This window comes from Dermacentor andersoni, chromosome 1 (assembly GCF_023375885.2).
Source record: "Dermacentor andersoni chromosome 1, qqDerAnde1_hic_scaffold, whole genome shotgun sequence".
NCBI lineage: Eukaryota > Metazoa > Arthropoda > Arachnida > Ixodida > Ixodidae > Dermacentor > Dermacentor andersoni.
In genome coordinates this window covers 63,255,886-63,270,110 of record NC_092814.1, presented here as the reverse complement: position 1 = coordinate 63,270,110, position 14,225 = coordinate 63,255,886, and the positions used below count along the sequence as shown (strand labels likewise).

General features: G+C 49.5%; 1 protein-coding gene and 1 long non-coding RNA gene across 2 annotated transcripts in view; one reads left to right on the top strand and one right to left on the bottom strand.

Moving 5' to 3' along the window:
- LOC126546001 (dual specificity calcium/calmodulin-dependent 3',5'-cyclic nucleotide phosphodiesterase 1A-like) overlaps positions 1–14,225 on the bottom strand; it is a 615,937-nt gene that overhangs the window by 446,534 nt on the left and 155,178 nt on the right. The window lies entirely within an intron of this gene.
- Positions 3,745–13,414, top strand: LOC129380494 (uncharacterized). Its single transcript, XR_008608564.1, has 2 exons — positions 3,745–4,028; positions 13,104–13,414. It is a non-coding gene; the product is annotated as an uncharacterized lncRNA (long non-coding RNA).

The window sequence follows — 14,225 nt, the reverse complement described above, 5'->3', positions numbered from 1 at the left end:
TTCTAGATCTTGGAGGTGTCACGGCGACTGTGAATTTCGTCCCTCCCATTTATCCTTATAGGACCGCTAGGCTGTGGGTTCAGTCGCTGCTGTCAAGTGTGGCAAGCTTCAGCGCAAAGTGACCGTAGCCTGGATCGCCCACTCGTCGCGACGGGCAAAAAAAAAAAAAAAATGAATGGTTTGGAAGAAAAAATCCGGTCCCCGTTTGTTCGATCCATTGATGTTGACAAGAGAGAGACAGAAGAAAACCGAAATGGAGGGAGGTTAACCAGAAAGAAAAAAAAATCAGTTTCTTTACCATACACTGAGGAAAGGGGGAGGGGGACGTGGAAATATGAGAAAGTACATATACAGGGTGTCCCAGCTGACTTGAGCCAGCACTTAAATATATGCGAATGCCACGTAGCTGCACAGGACCAATGTAATGTTGTTTGCCGTCGCTTGGAGCTACTCAAGCTATATTTTTCATTCCGCCTAATCAGTTAGTATTAGTTAACCAATCAACTACTCAAACATTATAATTAGATGAAAAGTGTCAGTGAGAATATTGTAGAGCGACAGGGAAAACTCCCGATACAGCTTTATGTTCCTCAATACGAGCTACATAAAAGTGTTTTTCCGAGCGTGAAAGAAGCCCGTGAATACACGCAATATGCCTCGAGCGGCCGATCCAGCGGATATATATATATATATATATATATATACAGATAGCACAGGCACACTATCACAGCAAGGGAAATGTTTACAAAAGAAACGAAAAAGAAAGAAAAGTATGTGAACTGTTGGTGAGTGTTTCTTGGGTTTCTGTGTCGCACCATAGGTTTGCGAATGTATTTTTCCTTGGTTTACCAATCATTGTCTAGTGTTTTTTGTTTTGTTTTGTTTTGCTGGGAAGATCGCAGAAATGGGGCAGCCGAGCAATGCTAGCTAGGTTCGTACTGTTTCGAGCACAGCAGTTCACAATAGAACCGGATTCGCTGTACACGCACGCGAACAAGGGAGCACGTGCTTTCAAGAAGAAAAAGAAAGAGAAGAAAAACAAATGGTCAAATCCGCAGGTAATGTAAAATAAGAAATAAACCAGAAAGAGAGTGGAACAGCGTGCAAGGGGTGGAAACTGGACGCGACGAGAAAGTGCGCTCTCATCAGCCGTTGGAACGCGACCGACAGCTCGCAGACTGAGCGCAGTGACCGTCCAGGCGCCAGCGGCTGCGCGCGCTGATCAGCCTGATTAAATTAGCGGGCGGGACAAAAAGTGCGAGGGCACAGTGGTCGGCACCCGCGGTCCGCTGAGAGTCCACCAGGTGTTGGACGGCGGCACGTTCCTCCCGAACATCGGCGAATCAATAAGATCGACCGGGGCATCAAAAACAAGCGGCCGGTTATTAAATTTTCTACGCCAATGAAAATATGCGCGGGAAGGTGGAGCCTAGAAACGAGTTGGAAAAAGCGGGAGAGAGGCGCAAGGCAGGAAAAAAGAAATAAATGGGCGACGTTCGGCGAACGTGCTGCCTATATTTCTCCGCGGCGCTCCAGGCGCTCAATAAGGTGCGCCGCGATTGTGGTTTCGGCCACATAACGCTGACGACGCTCGATGCGAGGCTTGCGTAAGCAGCGCAAGAACAGTCGGTTCGCCACTCTTTAGTCGCTGGTCACAGTTTTCCCGCCACCCTTATTTTCTTCCGATTCTCACCGCGGCCAGAAATGAGCAGCTGCCCAGTCGTCTCTGCGAGTGTGTGCTTCCAAACCATGTCGTTGCTATTTGTGCGGTTGGCCCCAAACCTTCGTTATCGATTCGTGAAGGTCTTTGACCGCGTCGCTGCGCGGGCTCTGCATTGCAAAAAAAAAAAAAAAAGCAAGCGAGAAAGTTCACTCCGAAACTTCGCATAGATCGAAGCTAGCGCTTAATTAATCAGTGAACTTTTCTGTCCTCGCGAAGTGCTCCTGTCTCAGTGAAAAACCAAGCAATAGGCAAATGTGCGACTCTTAATTTTGGCAGAATTGAGTAGCAGCAGACTGTTCGTATAGCAGTGTGTGGAGGGAGTGGAACGGGAAAGCAAAACTCATTTAGCCTGGATGAAGTGCAGGCGAGTTACGCAAATACCCGGCAAAAAGAGAGGTTGCGTCGGATGCATTCCTCATTCTCCAGGAAGGGAAGTTTTTATTGACGCGTGCGATGCCATCTATGCGCTTCTCTCTCCGCGCGCCTCTTCAAAACACGCTAGTAAAACCACGCTTGATATACGTTTTCGCTTAGCGGGTACACCACTCGCATCACAGAGTAAACATGATACATTGCCTCTGCTGCCCTTTGTTTACTCAAAACTGAGTGAAACTCGACTTGCCACAGTTTGGAAATCACAATACGTGTTTTTTTATTTAGCTGCAACAAATTTTTAAGAATTGCCTGTGGCAGATAGCAGAATTCTAACCCTTGATCTAAATTACTCGACGAGGCGGCCATCAATTCTACGAGAAATCAATGCTTAATTGACTAACTAAGAAAATCACGCTAATTAACGTTTTTATTATTTAAATTACGGCACATATCTCAATCTACGAATTATAGCCGGTGAGTTCGCAAGGCGCATACAAAGCGTCCGACGAAGTGCATTGACGTTCCAGTTACGTTATTTTAGAAAACGTTATTTTATGCATTGAAGCACAAAAGTTGGCATGCAAAAAATGGCACAACATGCTACTCGCAAAAAATCATGTGATATGCAACTTAGATCCTTATATGTAAGCTTTGGTGTTAGGCTGCTGAGCACGAGGTCGCGGGATCGAATCCCGGCCACGGCGGCCGCATTTCGATGGGGGCGAAATGCGAAAACACCCGTGTGCTTAGATTTAGGCGCACGTTAAAGAACCCCAGGTGGTCAAAATTTCCGGAGTCCTCCACTACGGCGTGCCTCATAATCAGAAAGTGGTTTTGGCGCGTAAAACCCCATAACTTATATGCAAGCTTCATCGCATTCTAGATACGGGATCTTCTGCGGAGTGTAGTTTCTCATGCCTTTTTAAAAGCGTTCGAAAAGGCATCCAACAAGCTTTTATTATACAAACCAAGTCAACTTCACATTGGCTCTAGCCTCTTAACATATATCAAGTGTTTCTTTGAGTAATCGCTTCCAATTTGCAACTGCTAACTACCACAACTCCCAGCTGAATCAGCTGCACTATTTTGTACCGCAGGGTTCCCCGGTAGGTCCTCTTTTATTTCTCACATACACTAACAACCTTAATTCCTCAAGTAATATCTTCTTAAGTTTACTGGTTCGCCGATGACTGTTTATTTTTTTCTAATAAACACTCATGAACATTTGAACCACCTGCAGAACGAACTCGCCACATTAAAAGCTAGAGTCGCACAGCCATGCGCTACGGAACGCGGCGCGGCCAATCGGTCATTTCACATATGATGCGGTAGACCTTTGCATGGGATGTGCGTACGGTTGCAGATTTGCTTGAGCCATTTCTTTTAAAACTTCTTGTCCACTTTTTAACGGCTCTCAGTATAAAAGAAATGAAAAAAAAAATAAAAGAATGGACCGTTGTAGAAGAGCCAAACTTCGGTTTTGTTTTGCTCGCATCGGGGGGCACAGCTTGTTTCTTTTGCTACTTTGTTATAAAGTTATTTGATTCCAACGCCACCGTAGACAGGTTCTTTTTTTTCTTTTTGAGAAATCACTGTACGAAAAAAGATTGCTAACGATAGTGTAAGTATGCGCACTGTCATGTTAACACGTGCCCTTACGGTACGAAGTGCGCATGCTCGTATTTGTGCCTGTCCTTATATAAGCAGCCCCTTGTCTGATAAAAAGAACACTGTTCCCTGCCTACCGACCGCTCACATGGTGTCAGAAGTGGGGCGGTGACGCGTCTCGCGAGCCGCGTTCGCCGCTGTTCTTCCCCGCACCCTCGTCCAGCTGCGCCGCTAGTACACTCAAGAGAAAGAAGTATGACGTCGGTTCTACCACCGCCAAAGCCACTGGAATGTACGGGTGAGGCTGACCAGATCTGGAAAAGTGAGTATACTGTTTTCTACGGCGACCGGACTAAGGAAGCAGCCTAAAGAAGTTCAGGCAGCAACACTTCTTGTGACAATTGGTGAAGTAAGGCGGGTGTTCTATACCTTCGAATTCGCAAATGAGGACGAAAAGCAAGACCTCGATAAGCTGATTGAAAAATTCGAGGCCCACTACAAACCAGCGAAGAATTTTAGATTCAACGAGTTTCGTTTCGGCTCCCGAGATCAACGTGAGGGCGAATCTTTTAACGAGTGGCTGATCGATATCCGAACTCTTGCTCGCTTGTGCGAATTCCGAGAGCTAGAGGACAGATTACTGCGCAGTCGAATAATTCTAGGAGTTAGAGACAAGGACCTGCAGCAGAAACTTCTGTCTGAAAATCTGTCGTATGCCAAAACAGTGGAAATATGCCGAGCAAGGGAACAAGCGATGGAGCACTTTAATGAGATCAGGGAGGCAGAAGTAAGCGCAACCGATGAGGCCACCGTACATGCTGTGAAATCAAAAGTTAGCGTCGGAATTTGCTGAAACTGCTCTTACACACACGGAAAAGCAAAATGCCCTGCGCATGGCAAGCGCTGTAACAAGTATGGCGGCCGAAACCACTTCACGCGTGGGTGTCTTCAACCAGAAGCGAGACCGAGGGGCCAGGCATGCAAGATAAAACAGGTCGAAATGGCAGAGGACGAGGGCTGTTTTCTTCAAACCCTCGAAGTCAATGCAATTGATGGCCACGACCACTGGTCAGCGACTGTCGACATCTCAGGTTCCGCCATACGCTGCAAAATTGATAACGGAGCAAACTGTTGCGTCATGCCCCAATTGAGGCTCGGAAACATAACTACGAAGCCAGCACAAGACAGCTGCTCTACGCTACGGCCGTTTTTCGGGCACATAGAAAAGGCGATAAGGCACTTCTGAGAGAGCACTACCACATGCCGACATTAGAAGATATCCTACCGCGGCTGCATGGAGCGAAATTTTCTACTCTGGATGCTTCGTCAGGATTCTGTCAGATTAAGTTGGACGAGCCGAGCTCCCGCTTATGCACTACGAGCACGCCCTACGGGCGATACAGATTCCTGCGCATGCCGTTTGGCATCGCTTCCGCGCCGGAAATTTTTCAGCGGGTGATACACCAGTTACTAGAGGGCTTGAGGGGCGTGGCCGTCGTTATGGACGACATATTGGTTTGGGGGCAGTCGCCAGAGCAACACGACAGAAATTTAGTAGCTTTGCTGTCCCGGTGTAGACACCACAACCTGAAGCTCAATAATAAGTGCAATTTCCTCCAGCCCAGAGTCCGCTACATGGGCCACGTTCCGACTCCAGAAGGGCTGTGCCTGGCCCCGAGCAGAGTCGAAGGCATCATGCCTTCGTCCCGCCACCACAAAACCGTAAGGAACTGCAAGTTTTCCTCGGTATGATCAACTTCTTGGTTCGGTATGTTCCTAACATATCCACGTTGTCAGCGCCACTTCGCGAGCTGTTGAAAAAGGACGTCGCGTGGGTCTGGACAGACCAGCAAAAGATAACAGCTTTCGTCAGCTTCGAGCGACCCTCACAAAGGCACCAGTCCTTGCCTATTTTAACCAAGAAAAACCATTGACCTTGTCAGTAGACGCCAGTCATCATGACGTATGAGCCGTTCTTCTACACGATGGGCAGCCGGTTGCCTACTTATTCCGTTCGCTAACAGAAGCGCAGCAGCGCTACGCGCAGATCGAGAAGGAAACATTACCAGTTGTTCATGGTTGCACAAAATTTCAAGATTATATCTTCGAGCAATCGGAGGTTACCGTCGTGTCGGATCACACGCCTCTGGAATCTATATTAAAAAAGCAACTGTGAATGCCCGCTACGATTGCCGCGCATAAGGCTTGTTTTGCAACGATTTCCAATCAAGGTGACGTTCACACCAGGAAAGGAGTCTTTTCTAGCTGATGCGCTTTCTCGCTTCCCGAATGCTACGGAACTAACCGACGAGACGGAACGACTTCAAGTCAGCGTTATTTCTTCACTTCCTGTGTCAGACCAGCAGCTCGAGAGTATTCAGCACGAAACTAACAAAGACGCCAGTGTGGCTGAACTGCGCCGTTACTCGAGCACAGAATGGCCGGAAACTAAGAACCACGTGCCGCATGCCCTGCGTCCATACTGGTGTTACCGCAACAAGCTGCATGTTGAGGAAAGCCTGCTACTCCGAACCAACGAAATAGTCATTCCTCCTGCCAAGCGACCGGAAATTCTGCGCTTGCTACACAACCCACATGGAGGCGAAGAAAAATGAAGATGAAAGCCAGAGAAGTAATGTTGTGGCCCGGCATGGACACAGACATCTCGGCTCTAGCTAAGTCATGCACAGTGTGCGAAAAGTACAAGCGCAGGAGCGCTAGACTGCCTATGCTGAGCCACGAGATACCAGGCCTGCCATGGCAAGCAGTAGGGCTTGATATTTTCCCCCACGTTGACCAGTCCTACCTAATCCTCGTGGATTTCTACTCGTTCTTTTTCGAGGTTCAAAAGCTACGTCAGACAACCGCCACAGCGGTAAACAATGCGTGCATGCTCGTCTTCGCGACTCATGGAATCCCGGCAAAGCTGTGCAGTGATAACGGCCCACCTATCAACAGCGCGTGCTTCCGCTCTTTTGCTGCGCAGGTCGGAATTACCCACGTAATTTCAAGCCCGTACCATCCTCGTGGTAACGGCATGGCGGAGCGTGCCGTGCAGGAGGCGAAAAAACTGCTAACAAAGTGTCCTTTCGCAACCCTGGAATTCTACAGCGCCCTGCTGGAGTGGTGAAACATGCCAAGGGACGAGCAACTGAAGTCGCCCGTTCGAAGAGTGATGGGCCGCCAAAGAAGGAGGCAGTTGCAGGTTCTCCCCCAGCACCTGGAACCGCAGACTGTGCCACCAGAAGCCGTTCGCAATCGCCTCCAGGAAATAAGAGAAAAGCAGCGGAGCTTCTACAACCGGACAGCCAAGCGTCTACCTCATCTTCGCAAGGGGTCTCCAGTATCAGTGTACAACACCATACGCAGAACCTGGTCACCAGCTGTGGTTGTAGGACCTGCAGGCACACCTCGGTCGTACACCCTACTTACAGACAGCGGACAAGAGCTGCGGCGCACCAGGGAGCATCTCGGTTCCAAAGAAATGCAACCTACGTCGGACCTTGAAGCTACAGTTCCTGTGAAATCGGTATCCCAGCCTGACCAGATGGCGGAGCTACAACCTGAGGACATCCTTCGTAGAAGTAACCGTCTGCGTAGACCACCACACCGTTATCCCCTGCCAGAGTGACCGCAGCATTAGGTCCCTGACATGCGAATTTGTAATTTTTTTCCCTTTTTGTTTTCTCTTAGAAAAGAAGGAAGATGTAAGTATGCGCACCGTCATGTTAACACCTGCCTTTACGGTACGAAGTGCGCATGCTCATATTTGTACCTGTCCTTATATAGGCGGCCCCTTGTCTGATAGTAAGAACACTTTGTTGCCTGCCTCCCGACCGTTCACAGATAGGAGCGCACTAAATACCAAACTGCGCAACGAAGAGATGCAAAATGGCTGGTAGAGGCAGCCCGGCACATTCCAGGGAACCAGCGCGCAGCCACACTCACACCTGTGCAAGGCGCTCGGAAGCTGCTTCCCCGTGTCTCTTGAAGACAAACGCCTTCTCGACAAAAGTGCAACGCGATGTATCGAGCACTAGTCAATGGTGCAGCGGGTACCCATGCAGCGAGGGGCTAATCCGAGCCCGCGGCAATATCGCAAAAGTCGTCGCTTTGCTTCGGAAAGCACCGTTCACACGCTTAGCCAATGGACGTTGGCGATGTACTCACGACAGCAAGGGCATATGAGGCGCGCCTTCCATCTAGTATTGTATTTCAGCATCACGTGACGACGATGTCAGTGCTGTTGGTTTCTCTGGTTGAGGTTTACAAAATGATTTACACCGTGGTCAACTGCGAACACTAACAACGCTCACAGTCGTTGCGAAAATGCAGCTCAGTGTAAATATAACGCACGCATGGGAGCAGGGCGATTCTGCTTGCTTTTTGCTGCTGAGCACGCAAATGTGGCGAAGAAACAGGCGTCTGACGTTCCCCGGCCGCGTCCGGTGCAAGAATGAAGCGCCCGCACTCTGTATTGGCGCAATATATCGAACTGTCACCGTGTTCAAATCCGGGACTACATAGGGGCACACGACCGAGACAGACGACTGCCGTAGGAGCGCCTCGCGACCGGAGTGAACGTTTTCATTTCGGCGGAGCCTCGATCCATGCGTGGCCTTTCGTCCTCAAACGATCCGCGGGAATGCGGAAGGAATTCCCATTTCTGGTGTACGGCGCCTGTCTTCGCTTCCCATCCGACATGATTTACGAGGAGCCACCCTGGCTGGTTCGTGTTTAGCCCTATCCGTATGTCTCCGACAATTTTTTTTTGTGCGTGTTAGTACTGCTGCCTATACAATAGTATTTATCATTTCTTTTTGCCCTTCATCACGCTATTCATTGTATAGAGAACGAATAAGGCTTTAATTTCGCACGAAGGGCATCTGGTGGATTTTTGTCGCTTTTGAAAGCTTTCGTAACGCCTTGCTTTCGGAATTCATCACGCTGCGTATAAACGCCATGCTGTTTTATTTATTTATTTATTTCCTGAGGCCTTAAGGTGCTGTAGAAGGCACCATGTTCAGACAGTAGAAGCTTGACACCATGGTCTATTTTGTTTTTTTGTTCAACACACTAGCCTGGCATCATGTCTTACAGCCTCACTGCACATTTAATCGGTCGGTTTTTAGGCACCCAGTGTTCCCCTATTTGCATTTTGTGGTAGTTTCGCAAGCAGCAAGAACAAGAACACCAATTTGTACAACCGGCCTCTCATCAGGAACCAAGGAGAAGAATCAGGCACCCAGATAAGGAAAAGATTGAATGAAGTGCCAAGACGCAATAGCCATAGGAGGCTTTAATTGATAATCACACCGCTATCACTCTTCCTCCAAATGGTCACATCATTGCAGCGTATTTTCGGGGCTTTGTGCGCATGTAAATCCAGTGACTCTTGAACAAAGCTCGTTGTTGGGTGCCGGTAAATAGGAAACCTTGCACCAAGCGCCACTGGGGCATATACAAATCCTACAAAACTCTACATACATATCATCGCAGCCATTACAAGGGACACGCCAATCATTCAATGGCTTCCAGGACATTGTAACATCAGTGGGAACGACCACGCCGACGATGCCACCCGATCTGCGCATGCAAGTGGTCAATGAGTCTTCATTCCGCTTTCGCGAACAGACCCTGCGGCTGGGCTGCGATTGATGTCCCGTGATTGTACTGTTACGTTTCGCCTACGACGCGCGGTATAGCCGGCGCGGATGCAACGGACGCCGGGGCTTCGTTCAAAGCGGCGGACATTTTGGCCCGTTCGGAGCTGCCGCAAAGCCTCCCCACCAAGCGCGTCCAGGCGTGTTTCAGTGCCACGTGTCTTCGTGTGTGCGTGTGTGTGTGTGTGTGCCCACGCTTGTCAAAGCGCGGCAGCCGGGGAGAGGAGCTCCCCAAGTGTGAAGCGAGGAGGTCTTACCGGCGCCGGCTTGGCGGATGCGTCACTACACTCGTCTCAACGTGTCTCTCAGCCTGTCCGTGCCCCGCCGTCACGTGGTCTCGTCACGAGGCCTTCCTCTTGCCCTCGACTCCGAGAGTGTAAGAGCAGCTGCCCCCGGACGCCAAGAGAGAGGCTCCGATTTCTTCCGTTGAGTTACGTGCTCTCCCGTCTCTCCTCTTCGGTCGACCTGACCGCCCGCTCTTTTGCGATGCTAGAATAAACAAGTTGTTCTGTTACCAGTCTACTCATGCTTTGCCGGGACCTTCGGATGCTTCCAGTTGTGCCCCAGGCCGCCAGGCCAACGCTACCCTTGGGGCTTGCGACCCATTTGCAACAACGGGCGTCAGCGCTGAGATTACAACAGTACTTTGCCCCCTGTGGGACTCGAACGTTTTCACCATGTGTCGTCTGCGTTCGTTGTCTCCGGACATACGGATGTACCTCCCGCCTGGGTTACCACGACGTGAACAGACCATGCTGTACCGTCTGTGGCTAGGCGTTGCCTTTACGAACTCGTATGCCTTCCTTATTGGAATGGACAACAGTCCCACGTGCGACACATGCAACAGCGAAGAGACGCTCACACACATTATCTGTGTCTGCCCGCGATATAGTGCCCAGACAGAAGTGATTTGCAGAGTACTGGACCAGTTGGACAATCGTCCACTATCAGAACTGAAAGCTTTAGGTCAGTGCTCCCAAAGAACATCCGCGTTGAAGGCCTTACTCGCGTTGTTAAGGTTCCTGCGGTCTACGGGGCTTCACGATAGACTTTAAGAACGCCGCCACCTACTGCTCTGTAGTGTACGCGGTTTGTTCGTGCTCGTCTCTGTTTCTCTCTATCTCCCCCTTCCACTCTCTTTTTATACCCCTTAACCCTTCCCCCATGCAGAGTAGCCAACCGGAACTACCTCTGGTTAACCTCCCTACCTTTCTATGCATTCTTTTTTCTATATCTCTAGCAGTGTTACTCAGCGTGAGCGCTACAGTGAGCACAAGCATGACAGAGAGCGGCTGCTATATTTATCTAAAAAACGATGCGGGGCACCCACGTCACTTTTATCACGCTCGGGAGGCCAGCGTCCTTCTTTAGTTGAAGGCATCTAGCGAAATAGAGGTGCCCTATACGCGTATCTTTTCCTCCTGCACAAGCAAAAAGATATTCTTCAGGTAGGAGAGCTGCATGAATGAGAAATAAAGTGTCGTTCTCTGCTTAGGTAGAAAGATCCGGTACATAACGTTCACGGCCTCCGACATTGTCGACGCGGCACCCGTTCCAACGTCAAAGCAGGCACCATTACAACGGTTTAATTAATGTTCTGATTACCATGGAGAATGCACAACGTGGACATTCGTAGGACTCTCTCACTCGTTTTTTTTATTCGCAGGATAAACCGCCAGGCGGGTCGGTGTGTACACCAACAAATAGCCACGCAGCGGCATTCTGCATAGCCTCCCTTGATGTGGCATGGTCTGGCTGCGTGGTTCACGTATAGTTTCGTCTTCAACTGTAGAAAGAGCCGCAATTACTGCGGCTTTGCGAAAACTACGCGCCTCTTCTGCACGAAACGTCGTGGTGTTGACGGCCTCAAAGTAAGCGTTACAACGAGGGCCCGCGGCATACAGGAAAAGAATGCAACGACTGTTGATTGCCTTCATGCGAGGAACAGGGCTTTTCGACACCTGGTGGCACACCCTTTATCTCAACTCACAGGAGGCTGTGGCGGAACACTGCCCAGCTATGTATTAAAGCTAACCCCGCCTGCTGCACCACAACCACCACCGCGTTCTGTAGCATGTGAATTTGTTAGCAGATATGTTGGCTACATTACTAGATGACGGTCATGCCTGGTATATTTATCTCTGAAATATTACAAACGTGTCATATCACTTCGTTTTGCATCTCAGTATTGAACTGGAGCATGGAAAGCCCTTGGCTCGGTATTCTTTGTCCCACTAACTCCTACAACTACCGTATTGGAATGGCCGACTCACCGATGTGCGGTAAGTGCAAGTGTGCAAAGACCATCAGCCATCTTCTGTGCCACTGTTCTCGCGTCAATAACTAACGTCAGACTCTCCAGTGTGCCTTAGATAGACCGGACGATAGACCATTTACAGGAGCAAAGGTCTTGGGAGCCTGGCCTCACAATTCATTACCCCAGAAAGCCATTCGAGCTCTTCTTCAGTACCTGAAGGCAACAGACTCGAGTGCCCGACTGTAGACATGCTGCACCTAGCTTAATGCATGTGAAACTGCGATATAGAATCCTGTCTTTTCTTTCTCTCTCTTTCACTCCTCTTTCCCTCTTCCCCACGTGTAGGGTAGCAAACTTGACTGTCTGGTTAACCTCCCTGCCTTTCCTCCTCCTCCTCCTCACTCCCTCTTCTCTCTCTCTCTTGGCTCGGTACACACGGAGCTCAGGGTTCATTGCTTGACAGAAGTTATGACTTCCAGTTCAGCTAATATTAGGCGAAGACCGTGATTGTTTGGTATTATTTCCATTGCTATGAAGCAAATCCCATTTACCATATATTCTTATTACCATGTCTGTTACGTCCAAGGAGAAAGCTAAACATTTCAGGGTCTCGTACACACCACGTCACGTACCTCCGGAGAATAATTAAAATGATGCCTCAGAAATGTTCGATAAAAGCCGCGGCAGAAATCAAACATAAATGAGAAAGGCAACTCAAACAATTTTAATTAACTGACCCCATTTGCTTTAGCGGTATCGCTCTCCGACCCAAACATCTTGCTGCACCGGCCACGAGGTCGGTGAAGCACAGAACGCCTCTACAGGCGCATCGTTTGACAAGCAACTGGCATAGCGAGAAAGCAAGACCAATGAGCATCGTTTGCGGTTACGACTTCGAAAGCTCTGCCGCGATGGTCGGTACAAGAGTGAACACATACGTATACCAGCGAACGCTACAGAACGCCCGTAATCTAGCTTTGCCTCAACCGCGATAGCACACGGACAGACAGTGATCCTGCCAAATGCAGTTCACAAATGACAACGTAATGGATATCTAGGGACTCGTCGTGCCAATGGACTGCATCACGGTAATGGCTCTTGGACGATCGGGCGAAATACCATGGTCTCTCGCCGCCCAAAAGGCGAGACGCGCAAAACAAAAACTGGGAGGAAGAATAACAGAATATCAGCAGCATGAGGAGCTGCCCCTCTCATATTCGAGGGGAGAAAGAAAAGACGTGCGGGGAGGGGATAGATTCGCATCGCAGGACGAGAGCCAATAGTATACGGATTTTACAGCGGCTTCAAAAAGCGCACGCGGCTTCTTTATCGGAACACGGCCCGTCGTTCGTGATTGCCACGTCTCGAGAGGAGGGACCGGTGGCTTGATGTGCCGGAAGGCGCCTGAGCGGCACTGACGTGTGCTGTCGCGGAGCCTCGCGCGCCGAATGCACGACCGTGGCATTTTCTATTTCAGGGCGGCCAGTTCTCCAGCGGGCGCAGCATCGACCGGGTCTCGGGAAACTGTCGCGCCCGATAATGGCGCGCACCTTTCAGCGTATCTTCGGGGTTGGCCGTTCGTCTCTTCGGCGACCCAGAAGAGTGGGCGGCCTGACAGCGCTCTGTTTGTGACAGCCGCCGGTGTCGCCTGGTCGCGGTGGCGGCGAAGATTATACGCCGCGCGAAGCCTCGCCCAGCCTCCGATCCCAGCCCCATTAGCCTTTGTTGTGCGCCAACTGCGCGGCCTACCGCTTTTCCTTTCCCCTGGATTACATTACATTTTGTTCTCTCAGTCTTCTCCCTGTCTATTGCCTCCACGTTTTTTTTTTCGCTCTGTTTATCACGACGTGACAGCTGTCACGCGGCACCACATAAAATTTAAGCCCCGATCCGAAGATTCGGCGATACGAGGAACCTGTATCACATACTGGTTCTGAGCGTTCCGCGAAAAAGAAAAGAAAAGAAAAAAAGAAAGCGACGGTTCTCAACAAAAGCTGGAAACTTTTACCTGTCATCGTCTCGCCTGTTGCTGGACCATACCAGCAATGACGATACCCTATTGCGTAGGTCATCCGATTCTGATATATCGGGGCTAGGACCGGAGAGCAAGATTCTTCAAAAAAATATAACAGACTGTTGGACCGCGGTATGGATCAACCACTACTCTAACGGTAATTACTATGATTCCGGTGCTAGGCAATTTGCGAAGGATTGGCTAGGTTTAAGCTGATGGTAATAAGGTTTACCTTGATTGTATATACATATAACATTTGTAATAAGTGTAGCTAGTTAATACATGGTTCTGTAGAAAAAAGGAAGTGTTTGTTGTCATCCGCATTGAGTCGTTCGAAAACGATGCCGAGGAAGGTATAGATAAGACATTTAAGCAGGTGAACGAGAGAAGACGAGAAGTGAAAACTAAGCCTCTAAAACTTCTCGAAGAGCTTAACATGGAAGGGAGGAGAATAGAAAGAAGGAAGAAAAAGAGAGCGATTGAGGTAGAGAGACGTCCACGAACAGCACTACAGAGTCAAAGGCGCTCGCACAAGCCAGACGCTTTCAGAAAGCACGAAGTAGCGTTTAGTGCCTTCTGAGCCTA